The sequence below is a fragment of the Salvia hispanica genome, chromosome 3 (genome assembly GCF_023119035.1).
Source record: "Salvia hispanica cultivar TCC Black 2014 chromosome 3, UniMelb_Shisp_WGS_1.0, whole genome shotgun sequence".
In the NCBI taxonomy this organism is placed as follows: Eukaryota; Viridiplantae; Streptophyta; class Magnoliopsida; order Lamiales; family Lamiaceae; genus Salvia; species Salvia hispanica.
In genome coordinates this window covers 14978404-14997836 of record NC_062967.1, presented here as the reverse complement: position 1 = coordinate 14997836, position 19433 = coordinate 14978404, and the positions used below count along the sequence as shown (strand labels likewise).

The 19433-nt window shown below is 37.9% G+C and overlaps 2 pseudogenes; both read right to left on the bottom strand.

The window, feature by feature from the left end:
• Nucleotides 1–5231: 5231 nt before the first annotated feature.
• Nucleotides 5232–6773, bottom strand: LOC125214166 (annotated as a pseudogene).
• Nucleotides 6774–16957: 10184 nt separating this feature from the next.
• Nucleotides 16958–18826, bottom strand: LOC125209370 (annotated as a pseudogene).
• Between the last annotated feature and the right edge of the window lie 607 nt (nt 18827–19433).

The window sequence follows — 19433 nt, the reverse complement described above, 5'->3', positions numbered from 1 at the left end:
AGGCGTAGATAAGAACAGGTTGTTGATTGTTTTCACCCCCAAATGGATTAAACATTCGTTCTTCTTTTCCATGTAGTAATACACAAATAATCTATGTTGAATCATAACACCTTATCAGAATAAGAATTGGGAAATTGCAAGATGAAGAGTAAGAGATGCATTCCTATACAATCTCGATATTGCAGGGCACCATTTTCTTTTTCAAGAATGATCTCATAACTAAAAACAAGTGCAACTCAACTGATAAGATGCCTTTGAGTCATTTCGGTGAGTGCATGTGGATCTAAAAACGAATGCTCTCCAAAACTGACAACAAGCCCAACTCAATTAATAAGCCAGCTTTGAGTCATTTGGGTGAGTGTGTGTAAATCTAGAAAAAGATTATCTTCAAATTCTTTCCAAGGTCTCATATATTGATTAAATTACCTTCACAGCTGAGTTATATATCATTACTTGGTTATCCAATACTCAGGAGATTTTAAGCACACAAGCACTTACTGATAAGTGCCCCGAAAGCCACAGTCTTCTTTCGTGTTCAACTTAGAATATATATTAGGCAAAGAATTCACCACGGAGCAAACACAAATATATTCAAATTGAATGAAATAAAAGAATTTAAAATGCATTTACCAGACATATTAATTTGCTCAAAATCTTCCCATTAACAACTCTAGCTCAAAATCCTTACAGTTGAACATTTATCACGAATCATCCCCATTGGCACAAAATTACCGCTGTATAACTATAAAATTAGTGGAAATAATTGTAATTAACTACTTACCCCACTGAACAGTGAGATTCTCGTAATCCCAGTATTCTCTGGGACGCAGCACGTTAATGTCCGCGTATACCCGCGCTTTCGACATCACAGTGGCGCAGATCTCCGACGAGAAGGCGTCGTTGGCCTTACTTACAGCAGCAAAGGAAAAGGCCGAAGCGGACGGTTGATTGTGGAGCTGCGCGACGAGGGCGCAAAATAGCGAAGATTTGGAGCAATAGGGCAGAGAGGTGCGCCAGCAGCGTCGATCAATTGCAATTGCTCGTTTTTTTTCTGAGCAACGATCGGGAACGATGATTAGCAACTGTTAATTCAGTGTGGATTAGAGCAGATAAATTGCATGAAATCACAGAAATTCGATTCGATCTGAGGGAATAAAGGAATTGCAGTATCGATTTTGTTTGGAGGTGTGGATGAGTGATAAAAGATACAAGGAAATTATGGTTTGATTAAGTTCTTATCCATCGTTAAAATGAAACGTTTTCTTTTGTTTGTTTTAAATTAATGAAATATTTCCTAAAATGGAAACAACTCTATCTACTTTTTACATACTACTTTTCACTCTCTCCTATCAATCCAAAAAACACTACATAAAATCTGCTTGATTCCAAATGTTTCATTTTAAATGGGATCGAGGGAGTACGATTTATCCCAATTTACACAATGCGTACATACTAAAAGAGCTTTATTTGTCAATTAGTTGACTTTTTCAATTTGGACAATTAGTTTCTTTAGAATAATTTTTTGCTTTTCTAAACTTTAAAATATTTAATTATACTACAAATAGTTGTTTTGGACTATATGTTGCCCATTACGTGTGAATTTAATTTTACGTGGACTATTACGGTATCAGTCGGTCGAAGACTCCACACTAGAACATTACGGAAACAAATTCTTCACACTTGAGATACCAAAACCTCCCAAATTTGAAATCCCAAACCTTTGACAAATTTCTCTCGTTACTTGAATCCCGACGAGTGGATAAAGTTGGTGGTGGTCCTGCAGTTGTTGGTAGGCGGATTCCCACGTGATCCCATTATTTGCATCATTCAGGTGGTTGGTGCTCCATTCGTTGTCAGTGAAGCTATGTCTTTTGGTGGTCCACAATATGGGACGAACACCAATCCGAGAAAAATAGTGGTATGATATCCTCATTGTGTTTTGACTATTTAATTTGATCGAAACTAGGATTTTGTTCAGCTTTATTTTAATTCGCAGTTCTTGACTTTTTAAATAGAGAAACAAAGTTGAATCCGATATCACTATGGCATGAGACTATGATTCTTGATGATAAGTTTGAAAAGTATGTAGGAAATACAATAATTAAGGTAATTTTTTAACCGGATTTGTTTGATTTTCAAGAGTTGGACCAAATCTTAATATGAAAGAACTAGGCAGGGACTTTAAGCTGATGGTATGCACATGATGCTATAAAATGAAATTGTATGATGCAAAGCATAAGGCAATTGAGTTGTTAAGGAGTTCTGTATAAGATTATTAAACTAAGATTAGGAAATGCCTTCTTAAGTTGATGATTGGGATTTTTGTTCAAGTATATGTACATGTGATTTAGTGATTTTGAGAAACGAGTTCCATATTTTTTGTAGAAGGATCATTAGCTTGGATGATGTCTTCTTGAAGAAAAATGGGAACAGCCAGATATTCCCTATAGCTTGGGCAATGATTGAAGTTTAAAATACGAGATGTTGGAATTGGTTCATCAACATTTTGGCAGTAGAATTCGGTTTTAGTGAAGAAGTTGGCATAATTTCTATTAGTGATCAATAGAAGATATACTTTTTTATTTAACACTAATGTGAAAGTTATAAATATTTTTCTTGTTTTTGACACTTGATTTTTGTAGGGTCTTGAGAAAATTGAAGCATTGGCCCCACCTAGCATAGAAATTGTGCAATGGGCATTTATGCAAAATGGAAGAAGAGCCACAAAGGATCTGTCTTGAATAGTCTATTATGCTGGTTAGGAGCACATATGTAAACGAATAGAATTGCAACATGGCATGCATGGAAATGGAGAAGGAAATGACGTAGCGTTTGTCGACATAATGGATAAGAATCAAACTAGATTTTGTAAGACCTAATAGTACTTGTGCAATGCTCTGATTATTTTAAATAATGTTTGTGAAAGCTTCAATGATTATATAGTTAATTCTAGAGTTAAATTTGATTGATATACTTAAAGGACATGAGAATCTCTTTGATAGAATGAAATTAGTATTAGGATATCTTGAATCATTACCGTTTGTCGCTAGCCAAACGGAGGTCTTGCTTGAAGGTCCGAGGTTTGGAGACGTCCCCGGCCCGACACTATGAAATGTTCAGCTTTGAGCCTTAATTGTTGTATTAGGCCTAGTTCGTCTCTAGACCTATTTATATAGAAGTAGAACACAATAACTTTGTATCTCAGAAGCATCATAATACAATTTGTTTTCCGTTCTTGCTCGTGGATGTAGCCAACACATCGTCAGAACCACGTAAATTCTCGTGCTTATTTACGTTCTTTTGTTTATCGACAATAATTTCCCTATTTGTCATAACAATTAGATTAGACTAAGTTAGACGAAATTAGTTCTTATACTGAACATGTTGTGTCCGAAGATTAGGAAAAGCTCGAGGCCTTGAATTATGAGGGGTGGACATTGTGAGTAGAGATGTCAATCGGGCGGCCTCGGGTTTCGGGCTGGCCCTACTCGGTTGCGGTTAATCGGAGTGGGCTAATTGAGTTGATTTTTTTCGGTTATAAAAGTTCAACCCTAACCCTAAAAGCTCGGGTTTCGGCTAGCCCAACTAGTTAATCGGGTTACTACCGATAAGATTAACATGCGATCAATCAAATAAATAGTGATGAAAATTAGTTATATTCATAAAATGTAAAATATTTAATTATTATAAATTTGAGATATATGCTCAAACTCAATCATAAACATGATCAAATACTAATTTTTGAGATATTTCGTGAAATTTTAATGCATGTTTTAGGAATTTAAATATTTTTTAAAGTGAATTTGAAGTTTTTAATTATTTATTAATTATTATATTATTAAAAATTTAATATATAATTTTTATATTTGATACAAAATTGAAAGGTATTTTTTTATTATTTTTACTCTAAAATTAATCAATGAAGTGTTGAATTAGAAGTAAAAAAATAGAATAATATAAACTTTATCGAGTTTTCGGCTAGCCCATCGGTTTCAGTGCCCTAACGACGCAGGTTAATCAAAATGCGGCTAATTGGGTTTTAATTTTATCGGCTAGAACCCTACAAATTTGACGGGTTATTCGAGTCCCAACGGCTACATTGATATTCCTAATTGTGAGACTAGGGGTAGGTAAAAACGTAAATACTATTATTACGCACTTATCGTATTGAAAAAATATCAAATTTTCAGATATCGTAATTTCGGTATGGTATGATATCGTACGGTAAAATTTCGTATGATAACGGGTATGAATATTCTTACACTTCGTATACCAACCATCTCTAGTAAAGAAAATGTGTGTTGGACCAAAGAAGATTAGGAAAAAGAGACCCTTTGAAAATGATTCATCTAGACCTGTGACATACACTGGTTCTTCAACTAGGATTATGAGACAGCGAAAACATTCCCACATTATATACACATGTTATGTAGATGTCGACATATATGGTGGGAAATCAAATACACATCGGTTAAAATCAAATAACAAGTACAAACTTGAATAGAAACGATTTATATAAGTTTCAAGGTCAATGCATGGAGAAAATCCAATCTCGAAGGTCTATGTATGGAGAAAATTCTTCAATAATAATCGACGAACCCTAGATAATCGAGGAAGAAAATCTTATAAATATTCAATTCTTGATTTAAACGTTTTCAAGTACAAAATGATGTCTTTTCGATACAAAAATAGCGCCATTTGCTTTAATTATAGGCCCATGTAAGTTTTTAGATCAAGCACAAAATCAATTTCTTCAAAAAAACACAAGTTCGAGTCAGATTGAAAAATTACACATATCCTCAAAGTTTGTAAGATAATTGAATCTTTTGTTGAAGTTTATAGGAAAAACCGAAAAGTCTCAAACGTAGTGATTTTAGCATATTACCTTTTTTCTTTAAATTGACATTTTCGAGGGTCGAAAAACACGATCCTATTTTTGCATTGATGGTCGTGGTTTCTTCACCCTCTCTGATCTTTTCAACGAAAATATCAGATTTACCGACGAAGATGTATTGCACACACTACACACTATGCACACCTGCGCACACCCTGCGCACGCTATACACACCACACACACACACGTACACAATTTCATTCCATGTATTCCTTACATTCACCAAGCACAAGAATGGAATGAGGATTCCATTCTATTCCGTCCTCATTCCATTACCATCTCCATTCCTTCTCCTTCCATTCCATCATACCAAGAAGACTCTTACTAAACAAAACAGTTGAGAAATGTTCCCTTGACATTCCTCATACGAAAGTTGCCACGATAATCCAATATCCAACCATTAGGCCAAAATGGAAAAAATAAACCAAACAAAGCATGAAATGTCACGAACATTTATTTCTCGGTCGACGGCTCATCAATGATCACCATCTACAATATCATGCTGTATATGGCGTACCAGCACTGGGATGGTGAGCTCCGGCGAGCTGAGCTGTGGCAGATGACCCTCTGTAGGGACCACCTCGCGATGGACTTCCCGCCGAGATTCTGGTGGATATACTCGGCCACCGCGACCGGCACGGCCAAGTCCTTGGAGCTTTGGATGATATGGCACGGTACAGTCACGCGCTCGAGGAAGTGCCTCAGGTCGAACGTGAATATCATCCTGAACATGCTCAGCGCTATATCCGGCCGCATGCTGAACAGCGTCCGGCTGAACTCCTGCACCGCCACTGAATCCATGTCGCCCCCACCACCAGGGCGCGAACCCCGACACCCACGACTTGTAGTTCGTCTCCATCGCGCCACACAGCTCGTTGATGTCCTCCTGCTCGAACCCTCCGAAGTAGTCCCCGTGTTCAAGAACCTATCAAAATTAAAGCTTGAGCTAAACTGTATCGCATTTATTTCCCCCGTGTTCAAGAACCTATCAAAATTAAAGCTTGAGCTAAATTGTATCGAATTTATTTTAGAAATAAGTATAGATACTATAAGAGAGTTTCTATTTATTGAGATACCAAATAGAAAATAAAGGATCTAATATCCTAACTATTAAAAAAATTGAAAGAATTATAACTATGAATATAATCTACTATAATCATTCCAAATCGTGTATATGTAGGATTCGTTCTAGTTGAAAAATTATATTGAATTTCACTAACTTAGTCTCAAATCAATATTCATATGATATTAACTTAAGAGTAAGTGACTAAAATTTAGTACTACTAATGAGTGATAGCATCCAAATCTACTTCCTTCGTCCCCTTATAAAATTTTGAAATAAAAACAATTAATTGTAATTAAAATGACATTGGGAGACACCTTGGGGAGGCGGAGAGCATGATGAGCTTGTGAAATAGATCGGGGCGGAAAATGGAAGCGATGGCGCCGGCCATGGAAGAGAGCGAGTGGCCGACGTAGATGCACTTCTGGACTCGAACTCCTCCAAGATGGCGAGGAGGTCGTAGGCGTAGCCTTCAAGGGTGGAGTAGCGGTCGAAGTCGAAGTAATCGGGATTGGTGGTGCCGGCGCCCATGTGGTCGTACACGATCACCTTGTAGCAGTCCACCAGGTGCGGGATCAGGTGCTTCCACACCGACTGATCGGTTCCGAACCCGTGCCCTAGGACCACCACGGTGTCGCCGCTGCCTAGCACGCGGACGTTGTGCGCTTCTGCGATCGAGCTCGCCATTTGCTTTGATTTTAATTTTTTTTTTTTTCAATTTTGTTTTGTGAATCGGTTTGGGGAAATGGAGGAATGGTGAGTTTGGGATTTGTGGCCTAGTTTTGGCTGTAGCGGGAAGGCGGTGGCTTTTGCTTTAATAAAAGTGATGATGCTCCGTCAGAATCTTTTCCTTCGATATTTTTAGCAATAGTGAATAGTGGTGATTTCAAATTTTAATATAGGTACTTAGGATAATTAATTTTTAGCAAAACAAACCGGAACCGGCAAAAATCTAAAGTTATACCAAAATGTCGCTTAGAGCATTCACAGCGGTGCTGCTTTGGGCGCGCCCGTCATGCCGACGGTGCGGCACTCGTAATCGCGCCGGCCGCGCTACTCGATGCATCGAGCACGTCCGTGCCATTGAGCGGCGACGTGGCGCGTTTATTCAGCCACGGATTATCCGTTGGATTTTCCTTTCTTAAAAATTTTTTGAAAATAATCCCAAAAAAGTTAAAAAATATATTTTTGGATTCCCAAAAATATAGCCGTTTAAATTTTGTTTTTGAAATTTTTTAAATTTTTTAAATCCAAAAATCATCTATAAATACACACATTCATCATCCACTTTTCACATCAAATTATCTCTCATTCATATTTTTTCATACAACTCATCTACATCTTCTTCTCTCACTCAAACCTCTCTAAAAAATTCAAAAATGGATTTCATCGATATCATTGCGGCGTAGCGCGAAGAACAAGAATACTATGAACAATATCGTGCCGCCTATGTCGCCGCCAATACCCTGCCCCCCTCCTCAACCAACTAGATCAATTCGCCGCTACATCCCTTGTGACCAGGAGGGAGCCAACGAAAGGCTCGTTACCGACTATTTTTCCGACCGCCGCGGTTTTCGAAGATTACTTTCGGTGCCATTTTAGTATGTCAAAACGGTTGTTTATGCCTTTGTCAACACATTGTCCTTCGTGTTGAATACTTTCAATCACGTAGAGCAGAACGTCGACAAAGTCTCTCGAGTGTTCGAGAAATGTACTTGTGCCATCGGACAACTTGCTCTGGGCAGCGTGACCTCTTCGACCGGTATTTGCATGTAGGTGAGTCAACTAGAATCATATTCCTCAAAAACTTTGCGACAACGTTCGTTTGCTTTAGTGAGAATTCCTTCGGACCACCGAAGATTGTCAATGGTTGCTTCATCTTCACGAAGCAGTCCACGGTTTTCCCGGTATGCTTGGCGCATTGATGCATGCATTGAACGGAAGAATTGTCCGCTTGCTTGGAGGGCAATACTAAGCGGCCACAAAGGCGGCAGCCCAACGCTTATCCTTGAAGCGGTTGCCGACTACCGCCATGCATTTGGCATGCATATTTCGGTGTTGCGATCCAACAACGACTTGAACGTGCTCTTCTTCACCACTCTTCGATGATGTTTTGAATGGTGTTGCATCGGCGATCGACTTCATCGTCAATGGAAATGCATACCACATGGGTTTTTATCCAGCGATGGTATCTACCCAAGGTGGTCGACTTTCGTGAAGATGTTCAGCAATCGCAGACCAGGACAGATTCTTTTGCGCAGCGTCAAAAGTCTGCTCGGAAAGACGTCGAAAGAGCTTTGGGGTCCTTCAGCCCAATTCAACATTGTGAAGGCCCCGTCGGGTTGGGTACGTTAAGAATATCGCCGACATCATGTACACGTGTATTATCTTGCACAACATGATTATAGGACGAAGGACCGAGTGTGGCTAACTTTACGACGAGGATGAAGCCGGAAGCTCAACGCGAGGTCTCTCCACGCCGAGGTGTGCATACGCGGTGTGCGAGAGGATCGAAACAAGACACGCAATGCGCGATACCGGAACCCACATTAAGCTACAAGAAGACCTAATCAAACACATTTGGGCGAAATTCGGCACTGAGTAGTAGATGTTTTTAATTTTATGAATTTAATTATGTAATTTTAAATTTTTAGGATTTTAATTATGTAATTTTCATTTTTTAACTTGTAGTAATAGTATTACGGGTATTTTTAATGCATTTTAATATTGTGGAAATATTTTTATTTAACTTGAATAATTGAATGATGGGACCCTTGAGCTATCCTTGCGAGAAGAGCTGAATGTGGGTGTTGTGCTTTCTTTAAAAGTGGAGAATAAAAATGAATAAAAGTGGGTCTAGATCACATTCGTCTTCTTTGAAAGCGGATGTGGATGCTCATCAACCTATTATTATGGTTTGTAGTTTGCAGGCATAAAAGCCCAGTTGTGATCAGTCCCTTATAGTGGATTTTTTTGACATATAATTTGAGATATGTCAATTTTTCAAAATACTTCCACAAAACTAAGTACTTTATGTCCTTTATTTATTATGAATATCACTATTTCATTTTAAGACGTTTCTGTGAAATGTTTTAGTTTTTTTAGATGGATTTCAGATTATATTAATTTATTTCATTAATAATATTTAAAAACTAATAGTAGTATATATAATTAAGATTCATCATTAACTAATTTTTTCACTTTCTATTATATATATTGACTAAAATCGACGCCAAATAAAAATGAACAACTGACAAGAAATGAGGGATATCTGTACTATAGAAATTAACAAGGAAATGAGGGATATCTGTACTATAGAAATTAACAGATCATTCATCTTAATTCGGAACGTATCTAATAAATATATTCAATTCATGTACTTAAAAACGTAGGGGCTTCATATTTATCATTTCATTCCAGCAAATCACAAGTATTAGCAATTTAGACTAATTAAATATGCTTTTTATTAGCTATATGTATACTGTCATTGTTGTTCTATTTCATAATCTAGAAACCAAAGGGAAGAATTAATATCGATAAACGGTACCAGATACATCAAAGGGAAAAACTAATACCATGATATGTTAGTTCATAATTAATTCTGGAAAAAAAAGTAACGGTTTCAGTTTGTAACCTCCAGTTGTTACAGTCAAGCCATAAATTAGGGCGTGTTAATTCGATTATCACTAATTGACCAGAATTGGGGTCAAATTATTGCAATGTCGACGGTTCAGTGTTCATTAACTTAACCTGCATGGCCCTTGATTACACCTCCAGCCCGCACTGTTGGATTTGACTTTTGCATGAAATGATTCACGGCTCCCACTTGATATTGGAAATCTCGTTGCTCAGTGATGCAAATTTTGCGGCTAGATTACCAATGTAGCCCTCAAAATTTTGGTCCCCTCCCCAACACGCCTTCCGCCTTCATTTTCAGATGTGCATTTGGGAATACATTCTCTCTCTAGATTGCACTCCCCATATGTGTTGAGCAGATGGTGGCGAAGATCCACAGGTTTCCGACGTGTTGAGGCCGTCATCGAGTAACATATTTCCTTGGTTTCGTTTTGTCTATATTTTTACCCCCAACGTTGTTTGCAAGTTTTTTTTTTTTTTTTGCTGAATGACTTTTAGTTGTTTTGTTTGAGACCCGAGATCCGTGTGGTTGGTGGAGGAGAGGGACTCGACGATCGGTTTCTTAGAAAGATGAAGTTTCGTGCAAGGTATGCGTGTGTGTGATACGAGATATCTCTATGAATATTCCCTCTACCCTATTACTTAGTTAGTTATTGATTTAGCAAATCTTTCCCATATTTTCCCATATATCTCTTAGGATCTTGTGTCTTGCTCATTAAATTAGTATCCCTATTATAAATAGGGCTATTGTTATTATCATTATTCATTCAAAAAATATGAAATTATCATTTTAGTTTTTAGTGTTTTATCTTTTTGCAATCCTAAATCTTGGTTTGATCGACTGGCAAAGTTCCGGCAACTGCCTTTTATCGTGTTAATGGAACTTCATCCATAACAATTGGTGCTTTCATCTTGAACTCATGGCTCGTTCGCCACGAAATCAACAACGGCAGCCTTGGGGTATGCATGTTAGAGTTAGAATACTAGAGTTCATGTTTCGAGTGATTGAATACTATAAACTCTTATTTTATTTTTCAAGGAATAAAAGCAGTTATTTTTGTGATAATATTGTTATGTTTTACATTTAATGGATGTTAATTGCATGTTTAATTGTATAAGTTAACTTAACAAAGTCTAAGTCTTTGTTTTAGTAGACCGGTTGTGGCGACGTCCACTTTAAGGTAACACGATCGATCTAAACAAAGAAAAAGAAGAATTTCACGACCTAGATGGAATTAGACTATCTATTGTGAAAGGTTGCAATGTCAATCCATATTTCTAAGCCTTACTTGAAATAAGATGACATTGGTGTGGTAAAAACTGACGGATCTAGACAAGGACGTGTCTTTGTGCTATCTCTTGAAGAGCGAGGTCTTGATAAATATTTGTTTCTTAATCAATGTAGGTTAGCATTGAGCATACGGTATTGATTATGCATTACTTTGACTTATCAAATGGTGCGGGTTTTTCGTAACCAATAATTGGGTAGTGGTGATTAATATCTAGCGGTGCTAGGATTGCTATTATATTGAATCGTGCGCGAGGTGAGTCTCGTTTGATAATGTCCTCAAGATGAGCGTGAAACAAGGTTTTATTATTCAGAACCTAGCTAGTTGGAGTTTGATCACTCTATGAATAATAAATAAGCGTTTCATGCTAAGTCCACTCTTGGAAATAATAAGAAGTTAATTAATTAAGTTCATAGCGAGACATTAATTAATTAATGGATATTTTTATCTTAAGCGGGGAAATGAAAGTTAAAACGGAAACCCGGATTACTTATAATTTCGGATTTGGATGGAGAGAGTTCAATATTACTTACGTAGTGGTGCTCGTAATATTCCAATTAATGTTTATATTAAATTGTGGGTTCAATTTAATTAGCAAAAAGTAAATTGGGTGAGCCCATATCCAAAACCTTCATAGATCCTGTTTGGGCCAAAAAAGGAACTTAATATAAATAGGAGAATAAATGAGAAAAAAAACACAATTTTATTTTGCAAAATTTTCGTCCTCCCCACGGAGTTGGGCGATTTTTCCCTCTCTTCCGTGGAGTAAAATTTCGTCTTCTTTATTTAAGTCCTAGTATTCAGGTGAGATCAGCCACACTGATATTGGAGTACGGTTCGGAACCGGAGAGAAGATTCATGGTCTAGTGTTCAAAGCGTCACGTGGATAAGTTCGCTAGCCATCATCAATTCTTTGGAGAATTAATAATGGTATTATTTACATCAGTAGAAAACCATGTTTTAGGTTTCAATGTACTTAAAGCATGATCAATTCAAGTTATGAGCATGATACATGTGAGAATTACGCGAATAGATTTTGTCTAAATAATCTGCTAAATAGATCGATTATTATGTGATTTATTTGTTCGATTAATTATTAAATTATGGATCACACGCTTCATGCAAGTTCCTTCAATGCCTCCCATGGAGGACTTGCCGCAAGACCCTCGTTGCCGCCTCGGAGGAGCTAACACATGATCCGACCGCCGCTCGGCTTGACCGCATCGTGCTGCCTTACTAACACGGAGGCCGGCTAGCCACGACCGATCTTCGCATGGGAGAGCTCCGGGCCATCGCAGCCGGACCCGGACCGCCCGACAACACTATGACGTCGGACCCCTGGGATTACCGCGAGATTCGGTGGCTGGCCTACCAAGCCCGACACAATTTTCACCCTTTGGTCGCCGAGCCTTGACTAGCCAGGCTCATATGCCCAGCCACACAATTTTCACGCCGCCTACCACGCACCCCGGTGCGAGGTGCGGCGGCCGCACATCTACCAGGCGGGCGAGACCCTATGCACAACTGGCCTACCAGGCCCAACATCAACCTGCTGGGACCCGCCATGGATGCGAGATCGTCGCCGCTCCGTTCGTTGATGGACCAGCTCCTCAACAAAATCCTACGCCGGGTATCGGGCTACAACACGAGCCTCATAATGGTCGCGCCGAGCATCTCGTCAACCCTCTTGTTGGGACCCACCCATACGCGCCGCGACCTTCCACGCCGGTTATCAACAATGGCGGCTGAATTACCACCCGCGGGAGTGCTGCACATGCGCCACGTACCAGCCATCGCGAGTTCGACCGATCGAGTCACACTGCAAGTCGCTGGCTCTGCCGTTGCCCAACCACGATCTGGCTCCCGCCCTTTCTTCAGCAGTTCAGCGAGTTTATTGATTCGGGGCAGCCGCGTGGTCCCAACAATATTACCGCTCTCGGTTCGATCGCCCTCCTGCCCAACTAGTGCTCGTAAACGATTACAACGAAATTACGTGTTCTGATTAGACCAAGTCGCCTGTTCGCCCTTGTGACCGCTTGGTTTGGGGAGAAGCATTGATGATGAACATATAGTTACGGAAAACATTGATAATACTCCACAATGGTATTGAGTGAGGATATCCTTGAGGACATTAACGATGTTTCCAACAATGCTACTCGCAATGGTGGTGCTACTCTTGATGTTCTAGACGCGAGTCTGCAAGAGATCCCAGGAACGACAATATGATGCCTCAAGTGCTCATTGAGGTATATGATGACAAACTGGTGATGGAATTATTGTTCCCCATCGTGGATTGGGAATAAAATCGACATCGAGACTTTGCTTGAGGAGAATGTTGTCGGCTATGCGGATAACTTTATTCATGTTGGGAGTCTATCTAATAGAATTATTGGAGCAACAAAGCTTTTGTTCACCGGCATAATTGAGTCATGGTGCCGATCTAGTATACAAAGTTTGTTCTTTTATCGGCACCGACCATGCACGTTTGATCCGGGAGGAGGTCTCGCCAAGCTTGTGTTCGCGATGCTCTTCATTGTGTCGTGGTTCCCACCTTGAGGACAAGGTGGATTTCAACCGCAGGGAGTTGATACGAGATATCTCTATGAATATTCCCTCTACCATATTATTTAGTTAGTTATTGATTTAGCATATCTTTCCTATATTTTCCCATATATCTCTTAGGATCTTTTGTCTTGCTCATTAAGTTAGTATCCCTATTATAAATAGGGCTATTGTTATTATCATTATTCATTCAAGAAGAAATTATGTTTTTAGCTTTTATCGTGTTTTATCTTTTTGCAATCCTAAATCTTGGTTTGATTACCGGCAAACTCGCGTGACTTTTATCGTGTTAAGGAACTTTACCCTAACAGCGTGTGAGGACATTTGAATGTTTCACTACGTTTCTCGGACTAATTCGAGTAGAGGGGTGGGAGAAGGAAATACGAAAAAGGGATGAGGACATTTTGTCGCAGCACACAAGCTCCCATTTCTTCACTCCATTTAAGTAACAACAAACATCCACAAATGACGTAGTGGTGGGTGGGCCGGCCAGAAATATTTAAGTCAACATTCATCTCATGCATTTACATTTAGTGATAACCGAACACGCCTTTAATGTCTATGTTGACTACATCCACTTATGACATGGTAGTCATCCATGCATTGTAACTAGGGTGCTTAAACAGTTCTCGGTTCGATTAACGGAATCGGAACCGGAACCGCCCGATTAATTGAGAACCGGAACCGGATTTTCCGGTTCCGTTCCGATACGGTTCCAACTTTTTAAATAACACCGGTTTCCCTAACCGGAACTGGATTATAATTCAATTTTATTTTTATAATTTAATATACTAAAAAATCTAATTTATTGAATTAATTTTGAATTAAAGTAAAATAGTTTGAAATATTGAGTGATTTTTAGATTTAAATGTTTAATCGTGATACTTTGAATCTACAATTATTTCCTAATCCATTTTTTATAAACTAACTACAATGAGTAGACGTCATAAGTTTGTTTTTAGTTTTCAAAAGAACTTATACAAATACAATATCAATTCATATGATATATTTATTACAAATTTATGTAACAATTCATTTAACATACGATTTTAACATATTTGTGAATAATTTATTAAGTGTTCGGTATAAACCAAATAGTCACAACAATATCAATTAGTATTGGAAATTCCAATGAATACGTGTTTAGCCAAAAAGGGGAAAATGAAATTCAATTTTAAAACTCATTTTTTTAAAAAAAATTGCTAAAGTTTAGAACTCCTATTTTTGTATTAGTAAAAAATTGCTAACATAAACTAGTCAGCCGACCTACTACACTTGCATCACTCTTATCCATATATGAATATTATTGTATTGTTGGTTTGTATTTTGTGTATTTATTTTAAGTTTTAGGTATTATTTGTTATAATTCTAGATGTTGGATTATTATTTTTTTAGTATTGTTACTATTTAAAATTATAAATAAATTCGGATTAAAATTACACATCGGTTCGGTAATCGGATCGACCTGTTCTTAACCGACCAATTCCAAACCGGAACCGATCGGTTCCGGTTCCGTTCCGATTCTTGAATTTATGAAAATTTAAAACCGGTTTACGGTCAATCGGTCGTTAGAACCGGAACCGACCAATAAGAGAGCCTAATTGTAACACACAACTAACACATTTTCTCCGCATAGCAAACTGCCTCACCCAGCTTTGTCTTTCTCCAAAGTTATTTCCTTGATATTATTCAGTTCCGGAGTTGTGTCTTGCTACGGTACGCTACTTCAAAGACGAAACGTTTTATCTTTAGAGACGATACGCCAATCGAGAGCACTATCGGACGTATCTCGTCTTGCAAAGAGGACTCCCGACTGGACTTATTTTCCATTACAGTTTAAAGTTTCGATTTATATTTTCAATTCAATTTATTTCAATGTAAGCTCTTATCTTCTTTGGTTTGTACCTTGCTAATGTTTTATATACCTGTTATACCCAATACTTAAAGCTTTGATCAGTAGATTAAATTGTCGTGTCAGTAACAAAAATAAATACCCTCTCTTCCCATTTTCTAAGTTGTTCCACTAATAATAAATGATTTATTTCTATTTTTGGATATCTTTAGTATTCATACGGTTTCAAATAGTACTCCCTCCATTCTACAAGAATTGGATGCGTTCTTTTCGGCACGGAGATTAAAAAAAATTGTGTTAGAGCACTCCCAATGGTCCGGCTAAAAACTCTCTTAATTCTCCCTAACTCCCGTCATATCGCTCACATCAGCACCAAAATTTATCCCCATTTTTACCAATGCTCAATGGTTTCTCCCTTATTTCTCCCTAACTCAACATTTCATTTTTACATCATTACTAATTTAATTGTTTTATTTTTGTATATAATAAAGCTAGCTAATTTATAAGACAAGACAAATAATAGTAATAAAGTTCGAAGAAAAACACGAGTAAAAAATTACAACGACGAAAATTAAAAAAAAATAAAGGGGGGAAATTATTTTAAATTAATTATTAAATTTTAAATTTATGGGGGGGAAATTAAAAAAAAAAAAAATTTTTATCGCCGATTATCGCCAGGGGGTGGCGGATAATCCGGCGATAATCCGGCGATGGGAGTTGGCTTTAAATTCGGTAGAATTAACGCCGAATTATCGCCGAATTCTCCCCTAACGCCGGGGGGATAATCCGGCGAAATGGGCGATTTTTCGCCGGATTTAACGCCACCCATTGGGAGTGCTCTCGGGGGAGTTAAATAAGGTAATAAATGAAAATGAAAAAGGAGAGAGAGAAGAGAAAAAAGTAAGAGAGAAAGTAGGGGGGAAAAAAGTTTTGAGTTTTACTAAAAGAGAAATGACTCTATTATTAGGAACGTCCCAAAAAATGGCAAAATGATCATTACTGGAACGGAGGGAATAATACCTAACTAGATCATCATTTAATCGATATGGGACAAAAAGGGTTTCAATACATGCATGTAATGTGGAGCCGGAATGATCGTCGGAAGCATACTTGCAATAAAGAAACTCATCATCACTTAGGTCCGCTTATGATACCGCTTTAAAGAGCTACTTGTTATAAGGAAAGAGGTTATTCACTCCTTTATGTAGGAGTTAGGATCATCATTTTGTTCGATATAGAAGTAGTTTCCATATTATTAACATTAATAATGGGAGTGTAAGGGTTTTGGGTTTTCCTTTTAGGAGGATTAAATGCATCAATACACTCCATTTCTATCGATTGATTTGGCTTTTACCATTTCTGCAAGGCTCGCATTAATTGCTCCGGCCCGCCTAATTAAAGGCAATTCCTTTAGTTATGCTAAGTACCCAAACTTGCATGTTACAAAACAAGAGTCGGTTGTTTAAAAAAGAGAAAAAATTGAATTGTCTAAAAGCCAAACTAAACACAGAAAATTGAACTCCGTAATGATAATGGTGAAACAAAACATTTGTTATGTAACATGAATACCATGAAAATATAAATATTAACAAGAGTCCTTCCTTTTCTAATGAAACCGAAAAAGACTAAGCAAGACTATTAAGATAAAAGTTTTTGTGCCAAACTATCAACTATGCTCGAAAAGATCTTTAGTTTCTCAATTAGCCATCTACAATATCATGCTGTATATGGCGTACCAGCACCGGGATGGTGAGCTCCAGCGAGCTGAGCTGTGGCAGATGACCCTCTGTAGGGACCACCTCGACGATGGACTTCCCGCCGAGATTCTGGTGGATATCTCGGCCACACGACCGGCACGGCCAAGCCCTTTGGAGCTCTGGATGATGTGGCACGGCACAGTCACGCGCCCGGGGGAAGTGCCTCAGGTCGAACGTGAATATCATCCTGAACATGCTCAGCGCTATATCCGGCCGCATGCTGAAAGCTCCGGCTGAACTCCTACACCGCGCGAATCCATGTCCCCCCCTACCGCCAGGGCGCAACCCCGACACCCACGACTTGTAGTTCATCTCCATCGCGCCGCACAGCTCGTTGATGTCCTCCTGCTCGAACCCTCCGAAGTAGTCCCCGTGTTCAAGAACCTATCAAAATTAAATCTTGAGCTAAACGTATCGAATTTATTTCCCCCGTGTTCAAGAACCTATCAAAATTAAAGCTTGAGCTAAATTGTATCGAATTTATTTTAGAAATAAGTACAGATACCATAAGAGAGTTTCTATTTATTGTTAGACTTAATAGAAAATAAAGAATCTAATATTCTCTACATATATATAAGCAAGTATTATAGTGCCCCGGACGCGGAAAAAACGATTCCATATTTCAGTACTGTTACGTTAGAAGATTATAGCATGTGTAAAGCAATCATAGAAATCTTAGATTCTCATTAATCATCAAAAGAAATCTTTATATAATTTTCCATTCCATTCCATTATTTCATGGTCTCATCAATTTCTAATTAAATTTAATCCATTTTCAAATAAAAGCTATCAATTCTTCATAATTCATCAAATCTTATCAAATTCTAATATCCTAACCATTAAAAAAATTGAAAGAATTATAAACATTTAATATTATCGTATATGTAGGATTCATTAGATTGAATTTCATTAGATTAATCTTAGATGATAATAACTTAATAAGTCATAATCACCCCATTTAACTAAAATTAGTAGTATCAATGAGTGATAGCATCCAAACCTACTTCCCTTTGGGCCCCTTTTATAAAATTTTCAAATAAAAACAATTAATTGTAATTATTAATTAAAATGAAATCACCTGGGGAGGCGGAGAGATGATGAGCTTGTGAAACAGATCGGGGCGGAAAATGGAAGCGACGGCGCCGGCATGGAGGAGAGCGAGTGGCCGACGTAGATGCATTTTGGACCCCGAACTCCCCCAAGATGGCGAGGGGGTCGTAGGCGAGCCTTCAAAGGGTGGAAAAACGGTCGAAGTCGAGTAATCGGGTTGGTGGTGCCGGCGCCCATGTGGTCGTACACGATCACCTTGTAGAGTCCACCAGGTGCGGGATAGGTGCTTCCACACCGACTGATGGGTTTCCAAACCCCGTGCCCTAGGACCCCCAAACGGTGTCGCCGCTCCCCAGCACGGGGGCGTTGTGCGCTGCTGCGATGGAGTTCGCCTTTTTGCTTTGTTTTATTTTTTTTTTCAATTTTGTTTGTGAATCGGTTTGGGAAATGGAGGAATGTTGATTTTGGGTTTTTGGGGCCTTTTTTAATTTAAAAAGGGAAAATTGATGCTCCGTCAGAATCTTTTCCTTTGATATTTTTAGCAATTAAAAAGTGGAAATTAATGTAAACAAAAACAAAAACCAAGGCAAAAGTCAGAAGTTGAACCCAAAATGTCGCTTACAGCCCAATTATTGTGCTTTGTGGTTTGTACCCACAAAGCCCAGTTGTGATCATTCCCTTGTAGTAGAAACTTTTATAAACAACTAATTTGAGATATGTCATTTTCCAGAATACTTTGTCCTATATTTTATATGAATATCACTATTTCATTTTAAGACGTTACTTATTAAATGTTTTAGTTTTTTATTTTTTATTTAGATGGATTTCATATTTTATTAATTTAATTCATTAATAATATTTATAAAATTAAGATTTATAATTAATTAGTTTTTTCACTTTCCATTATATTAATTAAAATCAATGCCAAATAAAAATGAACAAATAACAAGGAAATGAGGGATATCTGTACTATAGAAATTAACAGATCATTCATCTTAAACTCATGTACTTAAAAACGTAGGGTGTCATATTTATCATTTAACTCCAACAAATCACAAGTATTAGCATAGTATACTTTTTATTAGCTATAGCCTATATGTATTCTGACATTTTTTTTCTATTGCATAATCTAGAAACCAAAGGGAAGAATTAATATCGATAAACGAAGAATTAATATCGATAAACGATACTGGATACACCAAAGGGAAAAACTAATACTGAGTTACGTTAATTCTGAATTAATCATGTAAAAAAATATAGTGACCCTCAGTGATTACAGTCACGCCATGATAGCAGTCTTAAATGCATGTGTTGACTACATCCACTTATG